This window comes from Corvus hawaiiensis, unplaced genomic scaffold (genome assembly GCF_020740725.1).
Source record: "Corvus hawaiiensis isolate bCorHaw1 unplaced genomic scaffold, bCorHaw1.pri.cur scaffold_68_ctg1, whole genome shotgun sequence".
In the NCBI taxonomy this organism is placed as follows: Eukaryota; Metazoa; Chordata; class Aves; order Passeriformes; family Corvidae; genus Corvus; species Corvus hawaiiensis.
The window spans coordinates 383948-409142 of NW_025963382.1; positions in this window are offsets into that span (position 1 = coordinate 383948).

A 25195-nucleotide genomic window follows, 5' to 3' on the forward strand; every position below is an offset into this window, starting at 1 on the left:
TTAGCCCTGCCCATACACGATTCTGCCTCGCCCATTCCCCTTTTAGCCTCCCCCCTACGGCCCCTAGAGCCCCGGCAAGCCCCCCCCCTTTAGCCCCGCCCCTTCCGGCTTTAGCCCCGCCCACTCCGGCTTTAGCCCCGCCCACTCCGCCCTTAGCCCTGCCCACCCCGCCCTCGGCCCCGCCCATTCCCCCTTTAGCCACGCCCATTCCGCCTTCAGCCACGGCCTTTCCCCCTTTAGCCCTGCCCATACACGATTCTGCCTCGCCCATTCCCCTTTTAGCGTCCCCCCTACGGCCCCTAGAGCCCTGGCAAGCCCCCCCTTTAGCCCCGCCCCTTCCGGCTTTAGCCCCGCCCACTCCGCCCTTAGCCCCGCCCACTCCGCCCTTAGCCCCGCCCACCCCGCCCTTAGCCCCGCCCACCCCGCCCTTGGCCCCGCCCATTCCCCCTTTAGCCACGCCCATTCCGCCTTCAGCCACGGCCTTTCCCCCTTTAGCCCTGCCCATACACGATTCTGCCTCGCCCATTCCCCTTTTAGCCTCCCCCCTACGGCCCCTAGAGCCCCGGCAAGCCCCCCCCTTTAGCCCCGCCCCTTCCGGCTTTAGCCCCGCCCACTCCGCCCTTAGCCCCGCCCGCCCCGCCCTTAGCCCCGCCCACCGCGCCCTTGGCCCCGCCCATTTTCCCTTTAGCCACGCCCATTCCGCCTTCAGCCACGGCCTTTCCCCCTTTAGCCCTGCCCATACACGATTCTGCCTCGCCCATTCCCCTTTTAGCCTCCCCCCTACGGCCCCTAGAGCCCCGGCAAGCCCCCCCCTTTAGCCCCGCCCCTTCCGGCTTTAGCCCCGCCCACTCCGCCCTTAGCCCCGCCCACCCCGCCCTTGGCCCCGCCCATTCCCCCTTTAGCCACGCCCATTCCGCCTTCAGCCACGGCCTTTCCCCCTTTAGCCCTGCCTATACACGATTCTGCCTCGCCCATTCCCCTTTTAGCCTCCCCCCTACGGCCCCTAGAGCCCCGGCAAGCCCCCCCTTTAGCCCCGCCCCTTCCGGCTTTAGCCCCGCCCCTTCCGGCTTTAGCCCCGCCCACTCCGCCCTTAGCCCCGCCCACCGCGCCCTTGGCCCCGCCCATTTTCCCTTTAGCCACGCCCATTCCGCCTTCAGCCACGGCCTTTCCCCCTTTAGCCCTGCCCATACACGATTCTGCCTCGCCCATTCCCCTTTTAGCCTCCCCTCTACGGCCCCTAGAGCCCCGGCAAGCCCCCCCTTTAGCCCCGCCCCTTCCGGCTTTAGCCCCGCCCACTCCGCCCTTAGCCCCGCCCACCCCGCCCTTGGCCCCGCCCTTGGCCCCGCCCATTCCCCCTTTAGCCACGCCCATTCCGCCTTCAGCCACGGCCTTTCCCCCTTTAGCCCTGCCCATACACGATTCTGCCTCGCCCATTCCCCTTTTAGCCTCCCCCCTACGGCCCCTAGAGCCCCGGCAAGCCCCCCCCCTTTAGCCCCGCCCCTTCCGGCTTTAGCCCCGCCCACTCCGCCCTTAGCCCCGCCCACCCCGCCCTTGGCCCCGCCCATTCCCCCTTTAGCCACGCCCATTCCGCCTTCAGCCACGGCCTTTCCCCCTTTAGCCCTGCCCATACACGATTCTGCCTCGCCCATTCCCCTTTTAGCCTCCCCCCTACGGCCCCTAGAGCCCCGGCAAGCCCCCCCCTTTAGCCCCGCCCCTTCCGGCTTTAGCCCCGCCCCTTCCGGCTTTAGCCCCGCCCACTCCGCCCTTAGCCCCGCCCACCGCGCCCTTGGCCCCGCCCATTCCCCCTTTAGCCACGCCCATTCCGCCTTCAGCCACGGCCTTTCCCCCTTTAGCCCTGCCCATACACGATTCTGCCTCGCCCATTCCCCTTTTAGCCTCCCCCCTACGGTCCCGAGAGCCCCGGCAAGCCTCCCCCTTTAGCCCCGCCCCTTCCGGCTTTAGCCCCGCCCACTCGGCCCTTAGCCCCGCCCACCCCGCCCTTGGCCCCGCCCATTCCCCCTTTAGCCACGCCCATTCCGCCTTCAGCCACGGCCTTTCCCCCTTTAGCCCTGCCCATACACGATTCTGCCTCGCCCATTCCCCTTTTAGCCTCCCCCCTACGGCCCCTAGAGCCCTGGCAAGCCCCCCCTTTAGCCCCGCCCCTTCCGGCTTTAGCCCCGCCCACTCCGCCCTTAGCCCCGCCCACTCCGCCCTTAGCCCCGCCCACCCCGCCCTTGGCCCCGCCCACCCCGCCCTTGGCCCCGCCCATTCCCCCTTTAGCCACGCCCATTCCGCCTTCAGCCACGGCCTTTCCCCCTTTAGCCCTGCCCATACACGATTCTGCCTCGCCCATTCCCCTTTTAGCCTCCCCCCTACGGCCCCTAGAGCCCCGGCAAGCCCCTCCTTTAGCCCCGCCCCTTCCGGCTTTAGCCCCGCCCACTCCGCCCTTGGCCCCGCCCACCCCGCCCTTAGCCCCGCCCACCGCGCCCTTGGCCCCGCCCATTTTCCCTTTAGCCACGCCCATTCCGCCTTCAGCCACGGCCTTTCCCCCTTTAGCCCTGCCCATACACGATTCTGCCTCGCCCATTCCCCTTTTAGCCTCCCCCCTACGGCCCCTAGAGCCCCGGCAAGCCCCCCCCTTAGCCCCGCCCCTTCCGGCTTTAGCCCCGCCCACTCCGCCCTTGGCCCCGCCCACCCCGCCCTTGGCCCCGCCCATTCCCCCTTTAGCCACGCCCATTCCGCCTTCAGCCACGGCCTTTCCCCCTTTAGCCCTGCCCATACACGATTCTGCCTCGCCCATTCCCCTTTTAGCCTCCCCCCTACGGCCCCTAGAGCCCCGGCAAGCCCCCCCCCTTTAGCCCCGCCCCTTCCGGCTTTAGCCCCGCCCATTCCGCCCTTAGCCACGCCCACTCCGCCCTTAGCCCCGCCCACCCCGCCCTTGGCCCCGCCCATTTTCCCTTTAGCCACGCCCATTCCGCCTTCAGCCACGGCCTTTCCCCCTTTAGCCCTGCCTATACACGATTCTGCCTCGCCCATTCCCCTTTTAGCCTCCCCCCTACGGCCCCTAGAGCCCCGGCAAGCCCCCCCTTTAGCCCCGCCCCTTCCGGCTTTAGCCCCGCCCCTTCCGGCTTTAGCCCCGCCCACCCCGCCCTTGGCCCCGCCCATTTCCCTTTAGCCACGCCCATTCCGCCTTCAGCCACGGCCTTTCCCCCTTTAGCCCTGCCCATACACGATTCTGCCTCGCCCATTCCCCTTTTAGCCTCCCCCCTACGGCCCCTAGAGCCCCGGCAAGCCCCCCCCTTTAGCCCCGCCCCTTCCGGCTTTAGCCCCGCCCCTTCCGGCTTTAGCCCCGCCCACTCCGCCCTTAGCCCCGCCCACCCCGCCCTTGGCCCCGCCCATTTTCCCTTTAGCCACGCCCATTCCGCCTTCAGCCACGGCCTTTCCCCCTTTAGCCCTGCCCATACACGATTCTGCCTCGCCCATTCCCCTTTAGCCTCCCCCCTACGGCCCCTAGAGCCCCGGCAAGCCCCCCCCTTTAGCCCCGCCCCTTCCGGCTTTAGCCCCGCCCACTCAGCCCTTAGCCCCGCCCACCCCGCCCTTGGCCCCGCCCATTCCCCCTTTAGCCACGCCCATTCCGCCTTCAGCCACGGCCTTTCCCCCTTTAGCCCTGCCCATACACGATTCTGCCTCGCCCATTCCCCTTTTAGCCTCCCTCCTACGGCCCCTAGAGCCCCGGCAAGCCCCCCCCTTTAGCCCCGCCCCTTCCGGCTTTAGCCCCGCCCACTCCGCCCTTAGCCCCGCCCACTCCGCCCTTAGCCCCGCCGACCCCGCCCTTGGCCCCGCCCATTTTCCCTTTAGCCACGCCCATTCCGCCTTCAGCCACGGCCTTTCCCCCTTTAGCCCTGCCTATACACGATTCTGCCTCGCCCATTCCCCTTTTAGCCTCCCCCCTACGGCCCCTAGAGCCCCGGCAAGCCTCCCCCTTTAGCCCCGCCCCTTCCGGCTTTAGCCCCGCCCACTCCGCCCTTGGCCCCGCCCACCCCGCCCTTGGCCCCGCCCACCCCGCCCTTGGCCCCGCCCATTCCCCCTTTAGCCACGCCCATTCCGCCTTCAGCCACGGCCTTTCCCCCTTTAGCCCTGCCCATACACGATTCTGCCTCGCCCATTCCCCTTTTAGCCTCCCCCCTACGGCCCCTAGAGCCCCGGCAAGCCCCCCCCCTTAGCCCCGCCCCTTCCGGCTTTAGCCCCGCCCCTTCCGGCTTTAGCCCCGCCCACCCCGCCCTTGGCCCCGCCCACCCCGCCCTTGGTCCCGCCCATTCCCCCTTTAGCCACGCCCATTCCGCCTTCAGCCACGGCCTTTCCCCCTTTAGCCCTGCCCATACACGATTCTGCCTCGCCCATTCCCCTTTTAGCCTCCCCCCTACGGCCCCTAGAGCCCCGGCAAGCCCCCCCCTTTAGCCCCGCCCCTTCCGGCTTTCGCCCCGCCCACTCCGCCCTTAGACCCGCCCACCGCGCCCTTGGCCCCGCCCATTTTCCCTTTAGCCACGCCCATTCCGCCTTCAGCCACGGCCTTTCCCCCTTTAGCCCTGCCCATACACGATTCTGCCTCGCCCATTCCCCTTTTAGCCTCCCCCCTACGGCCCCTAGAGCCCCGGCAAGCCCCCCCCTTTAGCCCCGCCCCTTCCGGCTTTAGCCCCGCCCCTTCCGGCTTTAGCCCCGCCCACTCCGCCCTTAGCCCCGCCCACCCCGCCCTTGGCCCCGCCCATTCCCCCTTTAGCCACGCCCATTCCGCCTTCAGCCACGACCTTTCCCCCTTTAGCCCTGCCCATACACGATTCTGCCTCGCCCATTCCCCTTTAGCCTCCCCCCTACGGCCCCTAGAGCCCCGGCAAGCCCCCCCCTTTAGCCCCGCCCCTTCCGGCTTTAGCCCCGCCCACTCCGCCCTTGGCCCCGCCCACCCCGCCCTTGGCCCCGCCCACCGCGCCCTTGGCCCCGCCCATTTTCCCTTTAGCCACGCCCATTCCGCCTTCAGCCACGGCCTTTCCCCCTTTAGCCCTGCCCATACACGATTCTGCCTCGCCCATTCCCCTTTTAGCCTCCCCCCTACGGCCCCTAGAGCCCCGGCAAGCCCCCCCCCTTTAGCCCCGCCCCTTCCGGCTTTCGCCCCGCCCACTCCGCCCTTAGCCCCGCCCATTCCCCCTTTAGCCCCGCCCACCCCGCCCTTGGCCCCGCCCATTCCCCCTTTAGCCACGCCCATTCCGCCTTCAGCCACGGCCTTTCCCCCTTTAGCCCTGCCCATACACGATTCTGCCTCGCCCATTCCCCTTTTAGCCTCCCCCCTACGGCCCCTAGAGCCCCGGCAAGCCCACCCCTTTAGCCCCGCCCCTTCCGGCTTTAGCCCCGCCCCTTCCGGCTTTAGACCCGCCCACTCCGCCCTTAGCCCCGCCCACCGCGCCCTTGGCCCCGCCCATTTCCCTTTAGCCACGCCCATTCCGCCTTCAGCCACGGCCTTTCCCCCTTTAGCCCTGCCCATACACGATTCTGCCTCGCCCATTCCCCTTTTAGCCTCCCCCCTACGGCCCCTAGAGCCCCGGCAAGCCCCCCCCCTTTAGCCCCGCCCCTTCCGGCTTTAGCCCCGCCCACTCCGGCTTTAGCCCCGCCCACTCCGCCCTTAGCCCTGCCCACCCCGCCCTCGGCCCCGCCCATTCCCCCTTTAGCCACGCCCATTCCGCCTTCAGCCACGGCCTTTCCCCCTTTAGCCCTGCCCATACACGATTCTGCCTCGCCCATTCCCCTTTTAGCGTCCCCCCTACGGCCCCTAGAGCCCTGGCAAGCCCCCCCTTTAGCCCCGCCCCTTCCGGCTTTAGCCCCGCCCACTCCGCCCTTAGCCCCGCCCACTCCGCCCTTAGCCCCGCCCACCCCGCCCTTAGCCCCGCCCACCCCGCCCTTGGCCCCGCCCATTCCCCCTTTAGCCACGCCCATTCCGCCTTCAGCCACGGCCTTTCCCCCTTTAGCCCTGCCCATACACGATTCTGCCTCGCCCATTCCCCTTTTAGCCTCCCCCCTACGGCCCCTAGAGCCCCGGCAAGCCCCCCCCTTTAGCCCCGCCCCTTCCGGCTTTAGCCCCGCCCACTCCGCCCTTAGCCCCGCCCGCCCCGCCCTTAGCCCCGCCCACCGCGCCCTTGGCCCCGCCCATTTTCCCTTTAGCCACGCCCATTCCGCCTTCAGCCACGGCCTTTCCCCCTTTAGCCCTGCCCATACACGATTCTGCCTCGCCCATTCCCCTTTTAGCCTCCCCCCTACGGCCCCTAGAGCCCCGGCAAGCCCCCCCCTTTAGCCCCGCCCCTTCCGGCTTTAGCCCCGCCCACTCCGCCCTTAGCCCCGCCCACCCCGCCCTTGGCCCCGCCCATTCCCCCTTTAGCCACGCCCATTCCGCCTTCAGCCACGGCCTTTCCCCCTTTAGCCCTGCCTATACACGATTCTGCCTCGCCCATTCCCCTTTTAGCCTCCCCCCTACGGCCCCTAGAGCCCCGGCAAGCCCCCCCTTTAGCCCCGCCCCTTCCGGCTTTAGCCCCGCCCCTTCCGGCTTTAGCCCCGCCCACCCCGCCCTTGGCCCCGCCCATTTCCCTTTAGCCACGCCCATTCCGCCTTCAGCCACGGCCTTTCCCCCTTTAGCCCTGCCCATACACGATTCTGCCTCGCCCATTCCCCTTTTAGCCTCCCCCCTACGGCCCCTAGAGCCCCGGCAAGCTCCCCCCCTTTAGCCCCGCCCCTTCCGGCTTTAGCCCCGCCCACTCCGCCCTTAGCCCCGCCCACTCCGCCCTTAGCCCCGCCCACCCCGCCCTTGGCTTCGCCCATTCCCCCTTTAGCCACGCCCATTCCGCCTTCAGCCACGGCCTTTCCCCCTTTAGCCCTGCCCATACACGATTCTGCCTCGCCCATTCCCCTTTTAGCCTCCCCCCTACGGCCCCTAGAGCCCCGGCAAGCCCCCCCCTTTAGCCCCGCCCCTTCCGGCTTTAGCCCCGCCCCTTCCGGCTTTAGCCCCGCCCACTCCGCCCTTAGCCCCGCCCACCCCGCCCTTGGCCCCGCCCATTTTCCCTTTAGCCACGCCCATTCCGCCTTCAGCCACGGCCTTTCCCCCTTTAGCCCTGCCCATACACGATTCTGCCTCGCCCATTCCCCTTTAGCCTCCCCCCTACGGCCCCTAGAGCCCCGGCAAGCCCCCCCCTTTAGCCCCGCCCCTTCCGGCTTTAGCCCCGCCCACTCCGCCTTTGGCCCCGCCCACCCCGCCCTTGGCCCCGCCCACCCCGCCCTTGGCCCCGCCCATTCCCCCTTTAGCCACGCCCATTCCGCCTTCAGCCACGGCCTTTCCCCCTTTAGCCCTGCCGATACACGATTCTGCCTCGCCCATTCCCCTTTTAGCCTCCCCCCTACGGCCCCTAGAGCCCCGGCAAGCCCCCCCCTTTAGCCCCGCCCCTTCCGGCTTTAGCCCCGCCCCTTCCGGCTGTAGCCCCGCCCACCCCGCCCTTAGCCCCGCCCATTCCCCCTTTAGCCACGCCCATTCCGCCTTCAGCCACGGCCTTTCCCCCTTTAGCCCTGCCCATACACGATTCTGCCTCGCCCATTCCCCTTTTAGCCTCCCCCCTACGGCCCCTAGAGCCCCGGCAAGCCCCCCCTTTAGCCCCGCCCCTTCCGGCTTTAGCCCCGCCCCTTCCGGCTTTAGCCCCGCCCACTCCGCCCTTAGCCCCGCCCACCCCGCCCTTGGCCCCGCCCATTTTCCCTTTAGCCACGCCCATTCCGCCTTCAGCCACGGCCTTTCCCCCTTTAGCCCTGCCCATACACGATTCTGCCTCGCCCATTCCCCTTTTAGCCTCCCCCCTACGGCCCCTAGAGCCCCGGCAAGCCCCCCCCTTTAGCCCCGCCCCTTCCGGCTTTAGCCCCGCCCACTCCGCCCTTAGCCCCGCCCACCCCGCCCTTGGCCCCGCCCATTCCCCCTTTAGCCACGCCCATTCCGCCTTCAGCCACGGCCTTTCCCCCTTTAGCCCTGCCCATACACGATTCTGCCTCGCCCATTCCCCTTTTAGCCTCCCCCCTACGGCCCCTAGAGCCCCGGCAAGCCCCCCCCCCTTTAGCCCCGCCCCTTCCGGCTTTAGCCCCGCCCACTCCGCCCTTAGCCCCGCCCACTCCGCCCTTAGCCCCGCCGACCCCGCCCTTGGCCCCGCCCATTTTCCCTTTAGCCACGCCCATTCCGCCTTCAGCCACGGCCTTTCCCCCTTTAGCCCTGCCTATACACGATTCTGCCTCGCCCATTCCCCTTTTAGCCTCCCCCCTACGGCCCCTAGAGCCCCGGCAAGCCTCCCCCTTTAGCCCCGCCCCTTCCGGCTTTAGCCCCGCCCACTCCGCCCTTGGCCCCGCCCACCCCGCCCTTGGCCCCGCCCACCCCGCCCTTGGCCCCGCCCATTCCCCCTTTAGCCACGCCCATTCCGCCTTCAGCCACGGCCTTTCCCCCTTTAGCCCTGCCCATACACGATTCTGCCTCGCCCATTCCCCTTTTAGCCTCCCCCCTACGGCCCCTAGAGCCCCGGCAAGCCCCCCCCCTTAGCCCCGCCCCTTCCGGCTTTAGCCCCGCCCCTTCCGGCTTTAGCCCCGCCCACCCCGCCCTTGGCCCCGCCCATTCCCCCTTTAGCCACGCCCATTCCGCCTTCAGCCACGGCCTTTCCCCCTTTAGCCCTGCCCATACACGATTCTGCCTCGCCCATTCCCCTTTTAGCCTCCCCCCTACGGCCCCTAGAGCCCCGGCAAGCCCCCCCTTTAGCCCCGCCCCTTCCGGCTTTCGCCCCGCCCACTCCGCCCTTAGCCCCGCCCACTCCGCCCTTAGCCCCGCCCACCGCGCCCTTGGCCCCGCCCATTCCCCCTTTAGCCACGCCCATTCCGCCTTCAGCCACGGCCTTTCCCCCTTTAGCCCTGCCCATACACGATTCTGCCTCGCCCATTCCCCTTTTAGCCTCCCCCCTACGGCCCCTAGAGCCCCGGCAAGCCTCCCCTTTAACCCCGCCCCTTCCGGCTTTAGCCCCGCCCCTTCCGGCTTTAGCCCCGCCCACTCCGCCCTTAGCCCCGCCCACCCCGCCCTTGGCCCCGCCCATTCCCACCTTTAGCCACGCCCATTCCGCCTTCAGCCACGGCCTTTCCCCCTTTAGCCCTGCCCATACACGATTCTGCCTCGCCCATTCCCCTTTTAGCCTCCCCCCTACGGCCCCTAGAGCCCCGGCAAGCCTCCCCTTTAGCCCCGCCCCTTCCGGCTTTAGCCCCGCCCCTTCCGGCTTTAGCCCCGCCCACTCCGCCCTTAGCCCCGCCCACCGCGCCCTTGGCCCCGCCCATTTTCTCTTTAGCCACGCCCATTCCGCCTTCAGCCACGGCCTTTCCCCCTTTAGCCCTGCCCATACACGATTCTGCCTCGCCCATTCCCCTTTTAGCCTCCCCCCTACGGCCCCTAGAGCCCCGGCAAGCCCCCCCCCTTTAGCCCCGCCCCTTCCGGCTTTAGCCCCGCCCACTCCGCCCTTAGCCCTGCCCACCCCGCCCTCGGCCCCGCCCATTCCCCCTTTAGCCACGCCCATTCCGCCTTCAGCCACGGCCTTTCCCCCTTTAGCCCTGCCCATACACGATTCTGCCTCGCCCATTCCCCTTTTAGCCTCCCCCCTACGGCCCCTAGAGCCCCGGCAAGCCCCCCCTCTAGCCCCGCCCCTTCCGGCTTTAGCCCCGCCCCTTCCGCCCCTAGCCCCGCCCACTCCGCCCTTAGACCCGCCCACCCCGCCCTTGGCCCCGCCCATTTTCCCTTTAGCCACGCCCATTCCGCCTTCAGCCACGGCCTTTCCCCCTTTAGCCCTGCCTATACACGATTCTGCCTCGCCCATTCCCCTTTTAGCCTCCCCCCTACGGCCCCTAGAGCCCCGGCAAGCCTCCCCCTTTAGCCCCGCCCCTTCCGGCTTTAGCCCCGCCCACTCCGCCCTTGGCCCCGCCCACTCCGCCCTTGGCCCCGCCCACCCCGCCCTTGGCCCCGCCCATTCCCCCTTTAGCCACGCCCATTCCGCCTTCAGCCACGGCCTTTCCCCCTTTAGCCCTGCCCATACACGATTCTGCCTCGCCCATTCCCCTTTTAGCCTCCCCCCTACGGCCCCTAGAGCCCCGGCAAGCCCCCCCCTTTAGCCCCGCCCCTTCCGGCTTTAGCCCCGCCCCTTCCGGCTTTAGCCCCGCCCACTCCGCCCTTAGCCCCGCCCACCCCGCCCTTGGCCCCGCCCATTTTCCTTTTAGCCACGCCCATTCCGCCTTCAGCCACGGCCTTTCCCCCTTTAGCCCTGCCCATACACGATTCTGCCTCGCCCATTCCCCTTTTAGCCTCCCCCCTACGGCCCCTAGAGCCCCGGCAAGCCCCCCCCCCTTAGCCCAGCCCCTTCCGGCTTTAGCCCCGCCCACTCCGGCTTTAGCCCCGCCCACTCCGCCCTTGGCCCCGCCCACCCCGCCCTTGGCCCCGCCCACCCCGCCCTTGGCCCCGCCCATTCCCCCTTTAGCCACGCCCATTCCGCCTTCAGCCACGGCCTTTCCCCCTTTAGCCCTGCCCATACACGATTCTGCCTCGCCCATTCCCCTTTTAGCCTCCCCCCTACGGCCCCTAGAGCCCCGGCAAGCCCCCCCCTTTAGCCCCGCCCCTTCCGGCTTTAGCCCCGCCCACTCCGCCCTTAGCCCCGCCCACCCCGCCCTTGGCCCCGCCCATTTTCCCTTTAGCCACGCCCATTCCGCCTTCAGCCACGGCCTTTCCCCCTTTAGCCCTGCCCATACACGATTCTGCCTCGCCCATTCCCCTTTTAGCCTCCCCCCTACGACCCCTAGAGCCCCGGCAAGCCCCCCCCTTTAGCCCCGCCCCTTCCGGCTTTAGCCCCGCCCCTTCCGGCTTTAGCCCCGCCCACTCCGCCCTTAGCCCCGCCCGCCCCGCCCTTGGCCCGCCCATTCCCCCTTTAGCCACGCCCATTCCGCCTTCAGCCACGGCCTTTCCCCCTTTAGCCCTGCCCATACACGATTCTGCCTCGCCCATTCCCCTTTTAGCCTCCCCCCTACGGCCCCTAGAGCCCCGGCAAGCCCCCCCCCTTTAGCCCCGCCCCTTCCGGCTTTAGCCCCGCCCCTTCCGGCTTTAGACCCGCCCACTCCGCCCTTAGCCCCGCCCACTCCGCCCTTAGCCCCGCCCACCCCGCCCTTGGCCCCGCCCATTTCCCTTTAGCCACGCCCATTCCGCCTTCAGCCACGGCCTTTTCCCCTTTAGCCCTGCCCATACACGATTCTGCCTCGCCCATTCCCCTTTTAGCCTCCCCCCTACGGCCCCTAGAGCCCCGGCAAGCCCCCCCCCCTTTAGCCCCGCCCCTTCCGGCTTTCGCCCCGCCCACTCCGCCCTTAGCCCCGCCCATTCCCCCTTTAGCCCCGCCCACCCCGCCCTTGGCCCCGCCCATTCCCCCTTTAGCCACGCCCATTCCGCCTTCAGCCACGGCCTTTCCCCCTTTAGCCCTGCCCATACACGATTCTGCCTCGCCCATTCCCCTTTTAGCCTCCCCCCTACGGCCCCTAGAGCCCCGGCATGCCCCCCCCTTTAGCCCCGCCCCTTCCGGCTTTAGCCCCGCCCCTTCCGGCTTTAGACCCGCCCACTCCGCCCTTAGCCCCGCCCACCGCGCCCTTGGCCCCGCCCATTTTCCCTTTAGCCACGCCCATTCCGCCTTCAGCCACGGCCTTTCCCCCTTTAGCCCTGCCCATACACGATTCTGCCTCGCCCATTCCCCTTTTAGCCTCCCCCCTACGGCCCCTAGAGCCCCGGCAAGCCCCCCCCCTTTAGCCCCGCCCCTTCCGGCTTTAGCCCCGCCCACTCCGGCTTTAGCCCCGCCCACTCCGCCCTTAGCCCTGCCCACCCCGCCCTCGGCCCCGCCCATTCCCCCTTTAGCCACGCCCATTCCGCCTTCAGCCACGGCCTTTCCCCCTTTAGCCCTGCCCATACACGATTCTGCCTCGCCCATTCCCCTTTTAGCGTCCCCCCTACGGCCCCTAGAGCCCTGGCAAGCCCCCCCTTTAGCCCCGCCCCTTCCGGCTTTAGCCCCGCCCACTCCGCCCTTAGCCCCGCCCACTCCGCCCTTAGCCCCGCCCACCCCGCCCTTAGCCCCGCCCACCCCGCCCTTGGCCCCGCCCATTCCCCCTTTAGCCACGCCCATTCCGCCTTCAGCCACGGCCTTTCCCCCTTTAGCCCTGCCCATACACGATTCTGCCTCGCCCATTCCCCTTTTAGCCTCCCCCCTACGGCCCCTAGAGCCCCGGCAAGCCCCCCCCTTTAGCCCCGCCCCTTCCGGCTTTAGCCCCGCCCACTCCGCCCTTAGCCCCGCCCGCCCCGCCCTTAGCCCCGCCCACCGCGCCCTTGGCCCCGCCCATTTTCCCTTTAGCCACGCCCATTCCGCCTTCAGCCACGGCCTTTCCCCCTTTAGCCCTGCCCATACACGATTCTGCCTCGCCCATTCCCCTTTTAGCCTCCCCCCTACGGCCCCTAGAGCCCCGGCAAGCCCCCCCCTTTAGCCCCGCCCCTTCCGGCTTTAGCCCCGCCCACTCCGCCCTTAGCCCCGCCCACCCCGCCCTTGGCCCCGCCCATTCCCCCTTTAGCCACGCCCATTCCGCCTTCAGCCACGGCCTTTCCCCCTTTAGCCCTGCCTATACACGATTCTGCCTCGCCCATTCCCCTTTTAGCCTCCCCCCTACGGCCCCTAGAGCCCCGGCAAGCCCCCCCTTTAGCCCCGCCCCTTCCGGCTTTAGCCCCGCCCCTTCCGGCTTTAGCCCCGCCCACCCCGCCCTTGGCCCCGCCCATTTCCCTTTAGCCACGCCCATTCCGCCTTCAGCCACGGCCTTTCCCCCTTTAGCCCTGCCCATACACGATTCTGCCTCGCCCATTCCCCTTTTAGCCTCCCCCCTACGGCCCCTAGAGCCCCGGCAAGCCCCCCCCCTTTAGCCCCGCCCCTTCCGGCTTTAGCCCCGCCCCTTCCGGCTTTAGACCCGCCCACTCCGCCCTTAGCCCCGCCCGCCCCGCCCTTGGCCCCGCCCACCCCGCCCTTGGCCCCGCCCATTCCCCCTTTAGCCACGCCCATTCCGCCTTCAGCCACGGCCTTTCCCCCTTTAGCCCTGCCCATACACGATTCTGCCTCGCCCATTCCCCTTTTAGCCTCCCCCCTACGGCCCCTAGAGCCCCGGCAAGCCCCCCCCTTTAGCCCCGCCCCTTCCGGCTTTAGCCCCGCCCACTCCGCCCTTAGCCCCGCCCACCCCGCCCTTGGCCCCGCCCATTTTCCCTTTAGCCACGCCCATTCCGCCTTCAGCCACGGCCTTTCCCCCTTTAGCCCTGCCCATACACGATTCTGCCTCGCCCATTCCCCTTTTAGCCTCCCCCCTACGACCCCTAGAGCCCCGGCAAGCCCCCCCCTTTAGCCCCGCCCCTTCCGGCTTTAGCCCCGCCCCTTCCGGCTTTAGCCCCGCCCACTCCGCCCTTAGCCCCGCCCGCCCCGCCCTTGGCCCGCCCATTCCCCCTTTAGCCACGCCCATTCCGCCTTCAGCCACGGCCTTTCCCCCTTTAGCCCTGCCCATACACGATTCTGCCTCGCCCATTCCCCTTTTAGCCTCCCCCCTACGGCCCCTAGAGCCCCGGCAAGCCCCCCCCCTTTAGCCCCGCCCCTTCCGGCTTTAGCCCCGCCCCTTCCGGCTTTAGACCCGCCCACTCCGCCCTTAGCCCCGCCCACTCCGCCCTTAGCCTCGCCCACCCCGCCCTTGGCCCCGCCCATTTCCCTTTAGCCACGCCCATTCCGCCTTCAGCCACGGCCTTTTCCCCTTTAGCCCTGCCCATACACGATTCTGCCTCGCCCATTCCCCTTTTAGCCTCCCCCCTACGGCCCCTAGAGCCCCGGCAAGCCCCCCCCCTTTAGCCCCCCCCTTCGGCTTTCGCCCCGCCCACTCCGCCCTTAGCCCCGCCCATTCCCCCTTTAGCCCCCGCCCACCCCGCCCTTGGCCCCGCCCATTCCCCCTTTAGCCACGCCCATTCCGCCTTCAGCCACGGCCTTTCCCCCTTTAGCCCTGCCCATACACGATTCTGCCTCGCCCATTCCCCTTTTAGCCTCCCCCCTACGGCCCCTAGAGCCCCGGCATGCCCCCCCCCTTTAGCCCCGCCCCTTCCGGCTTTAGCCCCGCCCCTTCCGGCTTAGACCCGCCCACTCCGCCCTTAGCCCCGCCCACCGCGCCCTTGGCCCCGCCCATTTCCCTTTAGCCACGCCCATTCCGCCTTCAGCCACGGCCTTTCCCCCTTTAGCCCTGCCCATACACGATTCTGCCTCGCCCATTCCCCTTTTAGCCTCCCCCCTACGGCCCCTAGAGCCCCGGCAAGCCCCCCCCCTTTAGCCCCGCCCCTTCCGGCTTTAGCCCCGCCCACTCCGCCCTTAGCCCCGCCCACCCCGCCCTTGGCCCCGCCCACCCCGCCCTTGGCCCCGCCCATTCCCCCTTTAGCCACGCCCATTCCGCCTTCAGCCACGGCCTTTCCCCCTTTAGCCCTGCCCATACACGATTCTGCCTCGCCCATTCCCCTTTTAGCCTCCCCCCTACGGCCCCTAGAGCCCCGGCAAGCCCCCCCCTTTAGCCCCGCCCCTTCCGGCTTTAGCCCCGCCCACTCCGCCCTTAGCCCCGCCCGCCCCGCCCTTAGCCCCGCCCACCGCGCCCTTGGCCCCGCCCATTTTCCCCTTTAGCCACGCCCATTCCGCCTTCAGCCACGGCCTTTCCCCCTTTAGCCCTGCCCATACACGATTCTGCCTCGCCCATTCCCCTTTTAGCCTCCCCCCTACGGCCCCTAGAGCCCCGGCAAGCCCCCCCCTTTAGCCCCGCCCCTTCCGGCTTTAGCCCCGCCCACTCCGCCCTTAGCCCCGCCCACCCCGCCCTTGGCCCCGCCCATTCCCCCTTTAGCCACGCCCATTCCGCCTTCAGCCACGGCCTTTCCCCCTTTAGCCCTGCCTATACACGATTCTGCCTCGCCCATTCCCCTTTTAGCCTCCCCCCTACGGCCCCTAGAGCCCCGGCAAGCCCCCCCTTTAGCCCCGCCCCTTCCGGCTTTAGCCCCGCCCCTTCCGGCTTTAGCCCCGCCCACCCCGCCCTTGGCCCCGCCCATTTCCCTTTAGCCACGCCCATTCCGCCTTCAGCCACGGCCTTTCCCCCTTTAGCCCTGCCCATACACGATTCTGCCTCGCCCATTCCCCTTTTAGCCTCCCCCCTACGGCCCCTAGAGCCCCGGCAAGCCCCCCCCTTTAGCCCCGCCCCTTCCGGCTTTAGCCCCGCCCACTCCGCCCTTAGCCCCGCCCACTCCGCCCTTAGCCCCGCCCACCCCGCCCTTGGCTTCGCCCATTCCCCCTTTAGCCACGCCCATTCCGCCTTCAGCCACGGCCTTTCCCCCTTTAGCCCTGCCCATACACGATTCTGCCTCGCCCATTCCCCTTTTAGCCTCCCCCCTACGGCCCCTAGAGCCCCGGCAAGCCCCCCCCTTTAGCCCCGCCCCTTCCGGCTTTAGCCCCGCCCCTTCCGGCTTTAGCCCCCGCCCACTCCGCCCTTAGCCCCGCCCACCCCGCCCTTGGCCCCGCCCATTTTCCCTTTAGCCACGCCCATTCCGCCTTCAGCCACGGCCTTTCCCCCTTTAGCCCTGCCCATACACGATTCTGCCTCGCCCATTCCCCTTTAGCCTCCCCCCTACGGCCCCTAGAGCCCCGGCAAGCCCCCCCCTTTAGCCCCGCCCCTTCCGGCTTTAGCCCCGCCCACTCCGCCTTTGGCCCCGCCCACCCCGCCCTTGGCCCCGCCCACCCCGCCCTTGGCCCCGCCCATTCCCCCTTTAGCCACGCCCATTCCGCCTTCAGCCACGGCCTTTCCCCCTTTAGCCCTGCCCATACACGATTCTGCCTCGCCCATTCCCCTTTTAGCCTCCCCCCTACGGGCCCCTAGAGCCCCGGCAAGCCCCCCCCTTTAGCCCCGCCCCTTCCGGCTTTAGCCCCGCCCCTTCCGGCTTTAGCCCCGCCCACCCCGCCCTTGGCCCCGCCCATTCCCCCTTTAGCCACGCCCATTCCGCCTTCAGCCACGGCCTTTCCCCCTTTAGCCCTGCCCATACACGATTCTGCCTCGCCCATTCCCCTTTTAGCCTCCCCCCTACGGCCCCTAGAGCCCCGGCAAGCCCCCCCCCTTTAGCCCCGCCCCTTCCGGCTTTCGCCCCGCCCACTCCGCCCTTAGCCCCGCCCACTCCGCCCTTAGCCCCGCCCACCGCGCCCTTGGCCCCGCCCATTCCCCCTTTAGCCACGCCCATTCCGCCTTCAGCCACGGCCTTTCCCCCTTTAGCCCTGCCCATACACGATTCTGCCTCGCCCATTCCCCTTTTAGCCTCCCCCCTACGGCCCCTAGAGCCCCGGCAAGCCCCCCCCCTTTAGCCCCGCCCCTTCCGGCTTTAGCCCCGCCCCTTCCGGCTTTAGCCCCGCCCACTCCGCCCTTAGCCCCGCCCACCCCGCCCTTGGCCCCGCCCATTTTCCCTTTAGCCACGCCCATTCCGCCTTCAGCCACGGCCTTTCCCCCTTTAGCCCTGCCCATACACGATTCTGCCTCGCCCATTCCCCTTTTAGCCTCCCCCCTACGGCCCCTAGAGCCCCGGCAAGCCCCCCCCCTTTAGCCCCGCCCCTTCCGGCTTTAGCCCCGCCCACTCCGGCTTTAGCCCCGCCCACTCCGCCCTTAGCCCCGCCCACCCCGCCCTTGGCCCCGCCCATTCCCTATTTAGCCACGCCCATTCCGCCTTCAGCCACGGCCTTTCCCCCTTTAGCCCTGCCCATACACGATTCTGCCTCGCCCATTCCCCTTTTAGCCTCCCCCCTACGGCCCCTAGAGCCCCGGCAAGCCCACCCCTTTAGCCCCGCCCCTTCCGGCTTTAGCCCCGCCCCTTCCGGCTTTAGCCCCGCCCACCCCGCCCTTGGCCCCGCCCATTTCCCTTTAGCCACGCCCATTCCGCCTTCAGCCACGGCCTTTCCCCCTTTAGCCCTGCCCATACACGATTCTGCCTCGCCCATTCCCCTTTTAGCCTCCCCCCTACGGCCCCTAGAGCCCCGGCAAGCCCCCCCCCTTTAGCCCCGCCCCTTCCGGCTTTAGCCCCGCCCACTCCGGCTTTAGCCCCGCCCACTCCGCCCTTAGCCCCGCCCACCCCGCCCTCGGCCCCGCCCATTTTCCCTTTAGCCACGCCCATTCCGCCTTCAGCCACGGCCTTTCCCCCTTTAGCCCTGCCCATACACGATTCTGCCTCGCCCATTCCCCTTTTAGCCTCCCCCCTACGGCCCCTAGAGCCCCGGCAAGCCCCCCCTTTAGCCCCGCCCCTTCCGGCTTTAGCCCCGCCCACTCCGCCCTTAGCCCCGCCCACCCCGCCCTTGGCCCCGCCCATTCCCCCTTTAGCCACGCCCATTCCGCCTTCAGCCACGGCCTTTCCCCCTTTAGCCCTGCCCATACACGATTCTGCCTCGCCCATTCCCCTTTTAGCCTCCCCCCTACGGCCCCTAGAGCCCCGGCAAGCCCCCCCCCTTTAGCCCCGCCCCTTCCGGCTTTAGCCCCGCCCCTTCCGGCTTTAGCCCCGCCCACTCCGCCCTTAGCCCCGCCCACCCCGCCCTTGGCCCCGCCCATTCCCCCTTTAGCCACGCCCATTCCGCCTTCAGCCACGGCCTTTCCCCCTTTAGCCCTGCCCATACACGATTCTGCCTCGCCCATTCCCCTTTTAGCCTCCCCCCTACGGCCCCTAGAGCCCCGGCAAGCCCCCGCCCTTTAGCCCCGCCCCTTCCGGCTTTAGCCCCGCCCACTCCGGCTTTAGCCCCGCCCACTCCGCCCTTAGCCCCGCCCACCCCGCCCTTGGCCCCGCCCATTCCCCCTTTAGCCACGCCCATTCCGCCTTCAGCTACGGCCTTTCCCCTTTTAGCCCTGCCCATACACGATTCTGCCTCGCCCATTCCCCTTTTAGCCTCCCCCCTACGGCCCCTAGAGCCCCGGCAAGCCCACCCCTTTAGCCCCGCCCCTTCCGGCTTTAGCCCCGCCCACTCCGCCCTTAGCTCCGCCCACCCCGCCCTTGGCCCCGCCCATTCCCCCTTTAGCCACGCCCATTCCGCCTTCAGCCACGGCCTTTCCCCCTTTAGCCCTGCCCATACACGATTCTGCCTCGCCCATTCCCCTTTTAGCCTCCCCCCTACGGCCCCTAGAGCCCCGGCAAGCCCCCCCCCTTTAGCCCCGCCCCTTCCGGCTTTAGCCCCGCCCACTCCGCCCTTAGCCACGCCCACTCCGCCCTTAGCCCTGCCCACCCCGCCCTCGGCCCCGCCCATTCCCCCTTTAGCCACGCCCATTCCGCCTTCCGCCACGGCCTTTCCCCCTTTAGCCCTGCCCATACACGATTCTGCCTCGCCCATTCCCCTTTTAGCCTCCCCCCTACGGCCCCTAGAGCCCCGGCAAGCCCCCCCTTTAGCCCCGCCCCTTCCGGCTTTAGCCCCGCCCACTCCGCCCTTAGCCCCGCCCACCCCGCCCTTGGCCCCGCCCATTCCCCCTTTAGCCACGCCCATTCCGCCTTCAGCCACGGCCTTTCCCCCTTTAGCCCTGCCCATACACGATTCTGCCTCGCCCATTCCCCTTTTAGCCTCCCCCCTACGGCCCCTAGAGCCCCGGCAAGCCCCCCCTTTAGCCCCGCCCCTTCCGGCTTTCGCCCCGCCCACTCCGCCCTTAGCCCCGCCCACTCCGCCCTTAGCCCCGCCCACCCCGCCCTTGGCCCCGCCCATTCCCCCTTTAGCCACGCCCATTCCGCCTTCAGCCACGGCCTTTCCCCCTTTAGCCCTGCCCATACACGATTCTGCCTCGCCCATTCCCCTTTTAGCCTCCCCCCTACGGCCCCTAGAGCCCCGGCAAGCCCCCCCCCTTTAGCCCCGCCCCTTCCGGCTTTAGCCCCGCCCCTTCCGGCTTTAGCCCCGCCCACTCCGCCCTTAGCCCCGCCCACCCCGCCCTTGGCCCCGCCCATTCCCCCTTTAGCCACGCCCATTCCGCCTTCAGCCACGGCCTTTCCCCCTTTAGCCCTGCCCATACACGATTCTGCCTCGCCCATTCCCCTTTTAGCCTCCCCCCTACGGCCCCTAGAGCCCCGGCAAGCCCCCCCTTTAGCCCCGCCCCTTCCGGCTTTAGCCCCGCCCCTACCGGCTTTAGCCCCGCCCACTCCGCCCTTAGCCCCGCCCACCCCGCCCTTGGCCCCGCCCATTCCCCCTTTAGCCACGCCCATTCCGCCTTCAGCCACGGCCTTTCCCCCTTTAGCCCTGCCCATACACGATTCTGCCTCGCCCATTCCCCTTTTAGCCTCCCCCCTACGGCCCCTAGAGCCCCGGCAAGCCCACCCCTTTAGCCCCGCCCCTTCCGGCTTTAGCCCCGCCCACTCCGCCCTTAGCTCCGCCCACCCCGCCCTTGGCCCCGCCCATTTCCCTTTAGCCACGCCCATTCCGCCTTCAGCCACGGCCTTTCCCCCTTTAGCCCTGCCCATACACGATTCTGCCTCGCCCATTCCCCTTTTAGCCTCCCCCCTACGGCCCCTAGAGCCCCGGCAAGCCCCCCCCCTTTAGCCCCGCCCCTTCCGGCTTTAGCCCCGCCCACTCCGGCTTTAGCCCCGCCCACTCCGCCCTTAGCCCCGCCCACCCCGCCCTCGGCCCCGCCCATTTTCCCTTTAGCCACGCCCATTCCGCCTTCAGCCACGGCCTTTCCCCCTTTAGCCCTGCCCATACACGATTCTGCCTCGCCCATTCCCCTTTTAGCCTCCCCCCTACGGCCCCTAGAGCCCCGGCAAGCCCCCCCTTTAGCCCCGCCCCTTCCGGCTTTAGCCCCGCCCCTTCCGGCTTTAGCCCCGCCCACCCCGCCCTTGGCCCCGCCCATTCCCCCTTTAGCCACGCCCATTCCGCCTTCAGCCACGGCCTTTCCCCCTTTAGCCCTGCCCATACACGATTCTGCCTCGCCCATTCCCCTTTTAGCCTCCCCCCTACGGCCCCTAGAGCCCCGGCAAGCCCCCCCCCCTTTAGCCCCGCCCCTTCCGGCTTTAGCCCCGCCCCTTCCGGCTTTAGCCCCGCCCACTCCGCCCTTAGCCCCGCCCACCGCGCCCTTGGCCCCGCCCATTTTCCCTTTAGCCACGCCCATTCCGCCTTCAGCCACGGCCTTTCCCCCTTTAGCCCTGCCCATACACGATTCTGCCTTGCCCATTCCCCTTTTAGCCTCCCCCCTACGGCCCCTAGAGCCCCGGCAAGCCCCCCCCCCTTTAGCCCCGCCCCTTCCGGCTTTAGCCCCGCCCCTTCCGGCTTTAGCCCCGCCCACTCCGCCCTTAGCCCCGCCCACCGCGCCCTTGGCCCCGCCCATTCCCCCTTTAGCCACGCCCATTCCGCCTTCAGCCACGGCCTTTCCCCCTTTAGCCCTGCCCATACACGATTCTGCCTCGCCCATTCCCCTTTTAGCCTCCCCCCTACGGCCCCTAGAGCCCCGGCAAGCCCCCCCCTTTAGCCCCGCCCCTTCCGGCTTTAGACCCGCCCACTCCGCCCTTAGCCCCGCCCACCCCGCCCTTGGCCCCGCCCATTCCCCCTTTAGCCACGCCCATTCCGCCTTCAGCCACGGCCTTTCCCCCTTTAGCCCTGCCCATACACGATTCTGCCTCGCCCATTCCCCTTTTAGCCTCCCCCCTACGGCCCCTAGAGCCCCGGCAAGCCCCCCCCTTTAGCCCCGCCCCTTCCGGCTTTAGACCCGCCCACTCCGCCCTTAGCCCCGCCCACCCCGCCCTTGGCCCCGCCCATTCCCCCTTTAGCCACGCCCATTCCGCCTTCAGCCACGGCCTTTCCCCCTTTAGCCCTGCCCATACACGATTCTGCCTCGCCCATTCCCCTTTTAGCCTCCCCCCTACGGCCCCTAGAGCCCCGGCAAGCCCCCCCCCCTTTAGCCCCGCCCCTTCCGGCTTTATCCCCGCCCCTTCCGGCTTTAGCCCCGCCCTCTCCGCCCTTAGCCCCGCCCACCCCGCCCTTGGCCCCGCCTACCACGCCCTTGGCCCCGCCTATTCCCCCTTTAGCCACGCCCATTCCGCCTTCAGCCACGGCCTTTCCCCCTTTAGCCCTGCCCATACACGATTCTGCCTCGCCCATTCCCCTTTTAGCCTCCCCCCTACGGCCCCTAGAGCCCCGGCAAGCCCCCCCCTTTAACCCCGCCCCTTCCGGCTTTAGCCCCGCCCACTCCGCCCTTAGCCCCGCCCACCCCGCCCTTGGCCCCGCCCATTCCCCCTTTAGCCACGCCCATTCCGCCTTCAGCCACGGCCTTTCCCCCTTTAGCCCTGCCCATACACGATTCTGCCTCGCCCATTCCCCTTTTAGCCTCCCCCCTACGGCCCCTAGAGCCCCGGCAAGCCCCCCCCCCTTTAGCCCCGCCCCTTCCGTCTTTCGCCCCGCCCACTCCGCCCTTAGCCCCGCCCACCCCGCCCTTGGCCCCGCCCACCCCGCCCTTGGACCCGCCCATTCCCCCTTTAGCCACGCCCATTCCGCCTTCAGCCACGGCCTTTCCCCCTTTAGCCCTGCCCATACACGATTCTGCCTCACCCATTCCCCTTTTAGCCTCCCCCCTACGGCCCCTAGAGCCCCGGCAAGCCCCCCCTTTAGCCCCGCCCCTTCCGGCTTTAGCCCCGCCCCTTCCGGCTTTAGCCCCGCCCACCCCGCCCTTGGCCCCGCCCATTCCCCCTTTAGCCACGCCCATTCCGCCTTCAGCCACGGCCTTTCCCCCTTTAGCCCTGCCCATACACGATTCTGCCTTGCCCATTCCCCTTTTAGCCTCCCCCCTACGGCCCCTAGAGCCCCGGCAAGCCCCCCCCTTTAGCCCCGCCCCTTCCGGCTTTAGCCCCGCCCCTTCCGGCTTTAGCCCCGCCCACTCCGCCCTTAGCCCCGCCCACCGCGCCCTTGGCCCCGCCCATTCCCCCTTTAGCCACGCCCATTCCGCCTTCAGCCACGGCCTTTCCCCCTTTAGCCCTGCCCATACACGATTCTGCCTCGCCCATTCCCCTTTTAGCCTCCCCCCTACGGCCCCTAGAGCCCCGGCAAGCCACCCCCCTTTAGCCCCGCCCCTTCCGGCTTTAGCCCCGCCCCTTCCGGCTTTAGCCCCGCCCACCCCGCCCTTGGCCCCGCCCATTTCCCTTTAGCCACGCCCATTCCGCCTTCAGCCACGGCCTTTCCCCCTTTAGCCCTGCCCATACACGATTCTGCCTCGCCCATTCCCCTTTTAGCCTCCCCCCCTACGGCCCCTAGAGCCCCGGCAAGCCCCCCCTTTAGCCCCGCCCCTTCCGGCTTTAGCCCCGTCCACTCCGCCCTTAGCCCCGCCCACCCCGCCCTTGGCCCCGCCCATTCCCCCTTTAGCCACGCCCATTCCGCCTTCAGCCACGGCCTTTCCCCCTTTAGCCCTGCCCATACACGATTCTGCCTCGCCCATTCCCCTTTTAGCCTCCCCCCTACGGCCCCTAGAGCCCCGGCAAGCCCCCCCCCTTTAGCCACGCCCCTTCCGGCTTTAGCCCCGCCCCTTCCGGCTTTAGCCCCGCCCACTCCGCCCTTAGCCCCGCCCACCCCGCCCTTGGCCCCGCCCATTCCCCCTTTAGCCACGCCCATTCCGCCTTCAGCCACGGCCTTTCCCCCTTTAGCCCTGCCCATACACGATTCTGCCTCGCCCATTCCCCTTTTAGCCTCCCCCCTACGGCCCCTAGAGCCCCGGCAAGCCCCCCCCTTTAGCCCCGCCCCTTCCGGCTTTAGCCCCGCCCCTTCCGGCTTTAGCCCCGCCCACCCCGCCCTTGGCCCCGCCCACCCCGCCCTTGGCCCCGCCCATTTCCCTTTAGCCACGCCCATTCCGCCTTCAGCCACGGCCTTTCCCCCTTTAGCCCTGCCCATACACGATTCTGCCTCGCCCATTCCCCTTTTAGCCTCCCCCCTACGGCCCCTAGAGCCCCGGCAAGCCCCCCCTTTAGCCCCGCCCCTTCCGGCTTTAGCCCCGCCCCTTCCGGCTTTAGCCCCGCCCACCCCGCCCTTAGCCCCGCCCACCCCGCCCTTGGCCACGCCCATTCCGCCTTCAGCCACGGCCTTTCCCCCTTTAGCCCTGCCCATACACGATTCTGCCTCGCCCATTCCCCTTTTAGCCTCCCCCCTACGGCCCCTAGAGCCCCGGCAAGCCCCCCCCCTTTAGCCCCGCCCCTTCCGGCTTTAGCCCCGCCCACTCCGCCCTTAGCCCCGCCCACCCCGCCCTTGGCCCCGCCCATTCCCCCTTTAGCCACGCCCATTCCGCCTTCAGCCACGGCCTTTCCCCCTTTAGCCCTGCCCATACACGATTCTGCCTCGCCCATTCCCCTTTTAGCCTCCCCCCTACGGCCCCTAGAGCCCCGGCAAGCCCCCCCCCTTTAGCCCCGCCCCTTCCGGCTTTAGCCCCGCCCCTTCCGGCTTTAGCCCCGCCCACTCCGCCCTTAGCCCCGCCCACCCCGCCCTTGGCCCCGTTCATTCCGCCTTCAGCCACGGCCTTTCCCCCTTTAGCCCTGCCCATACACGATTCTGCCTCGCCCATTCCCCTTTTAGCCTCCCCCCTACGGCCCCTAGAGCCCCGGCAAGCCCCCCCCCTTTAGCCCCGCCCCTTCCGGCTTTAGCCCCGCCCACTCCGCCCTTAGCCCCGCCCACCCCGCCCTTGGCCCCGCCCATTCCCCCTTTAGCCACGCCCATTCCGCCTTCAGCCACGGCCTTTCCCCCTTTAGCCCTGCCCATACACGATTCTGCCTCGCCCATTCCCCTTTTAGCCTCCCCCCTACGGCCCCTAGAGCCCCGGCAAGCCCCCCCCCTTTAGCCCCGCCCCTTCCGGCTTTAGCCCCGCCCCTTCCGGCTTTAGCCCCGCCCACTCCGCCCTTAGCCCCGCCCACCCCGCCCTTGGCCCCGTTCATTCCCCCTTTAGCCACGCCCATTCCGCCTTCAGCCACGGCCTTTCCCCCTTTAGCCCTGCCCATACACGATTCTGCCTCGCCCATTGCCCTTTTAGCCTCCTCCCTACGGCCCCTAGAGCCCCGGCAAGCCTCCCCTTTAGCCCCGCCCCTTCCGGCTTTAGCCCCGCCCCTTCCGGCTTTAGCCCCGCCCACCCCGCCCTTGGCCCCGCCCACCCCGCCCTTGGCCCCGCCCATTTCCCTTTAGCCACGCCCATTCCGCCTTCAGCCACGGCCTTTCCCCCTTTAGCCCTGCCCATACACGATTCTGCCTCGCCCATTCCCCTTTTAGCCTCCCCCCTACGGCCCCTAGAGCCCCGGCAAGCCCCCCCCCTTTAGCCCCGCCCCTTCCGGCTTTAGCCCCGCCCCTTCCGGCTTTAGCCCCGCCCACGCCTCCCTTAGCCCCGCCCACCCCGCCCTTGGCCCCGCCCATTCTCCCTTTAGCCACGCCCATTCCGCCTTCAGCCACGGCCTTTCCCCCTTTAGCCCTGCCCATACACGATTCTGCCTCGCCCATTCCCCTTTTAGCCTCCCCCCCTACGGCCCCTAGAGCCCCGGCAAGCCCCCCCCTTAAGCCCCGCCCCTTCCGGCTTTAGCCCCGCCCCTTCCGGCTTTAGCCCCGCCCACCCCGCCCTTGGCCCCGCCCACCCCGCCCTTGGCCCAGCCCATTCCCCCTTTAGCCACGCCTATTCCGCCTTCAGCCACGGCCTTTCCCCCTTTAGCCCTGCCCATACACGATTCTGCCTCGCCCATTGCCCTTTTAGCCTCCCCCCTACGGCCCCTAGAGCCCCGGCAAGCCCCCCCCTTTAGCCCCGCCCCTTCCGGCTTTAGCCCCGCCCCTTCCGGCTTTAGCCCCGCCCACCCCGCCCTTGGCCCCGCCCACCCCGCCCGTGGCCCCGCCCATTTCCCTTTAGCCACGCCCATTCCGCCTTCAGCCACGGCCTTTCCCCCTTTAGCCCTGCCCATACACGATTCTGCCTCGCCCATTCCCCTTTTAGCCTCCCCCCTACGGCCCCTAGAGCCCCGGCAAGCCCCCCCCTTTAGCCCCGCCCCTTCCGGCTTTAGCCCCGCCCACTCCGCCCTTAGCCCCGCCCACCCCGCTCTTGG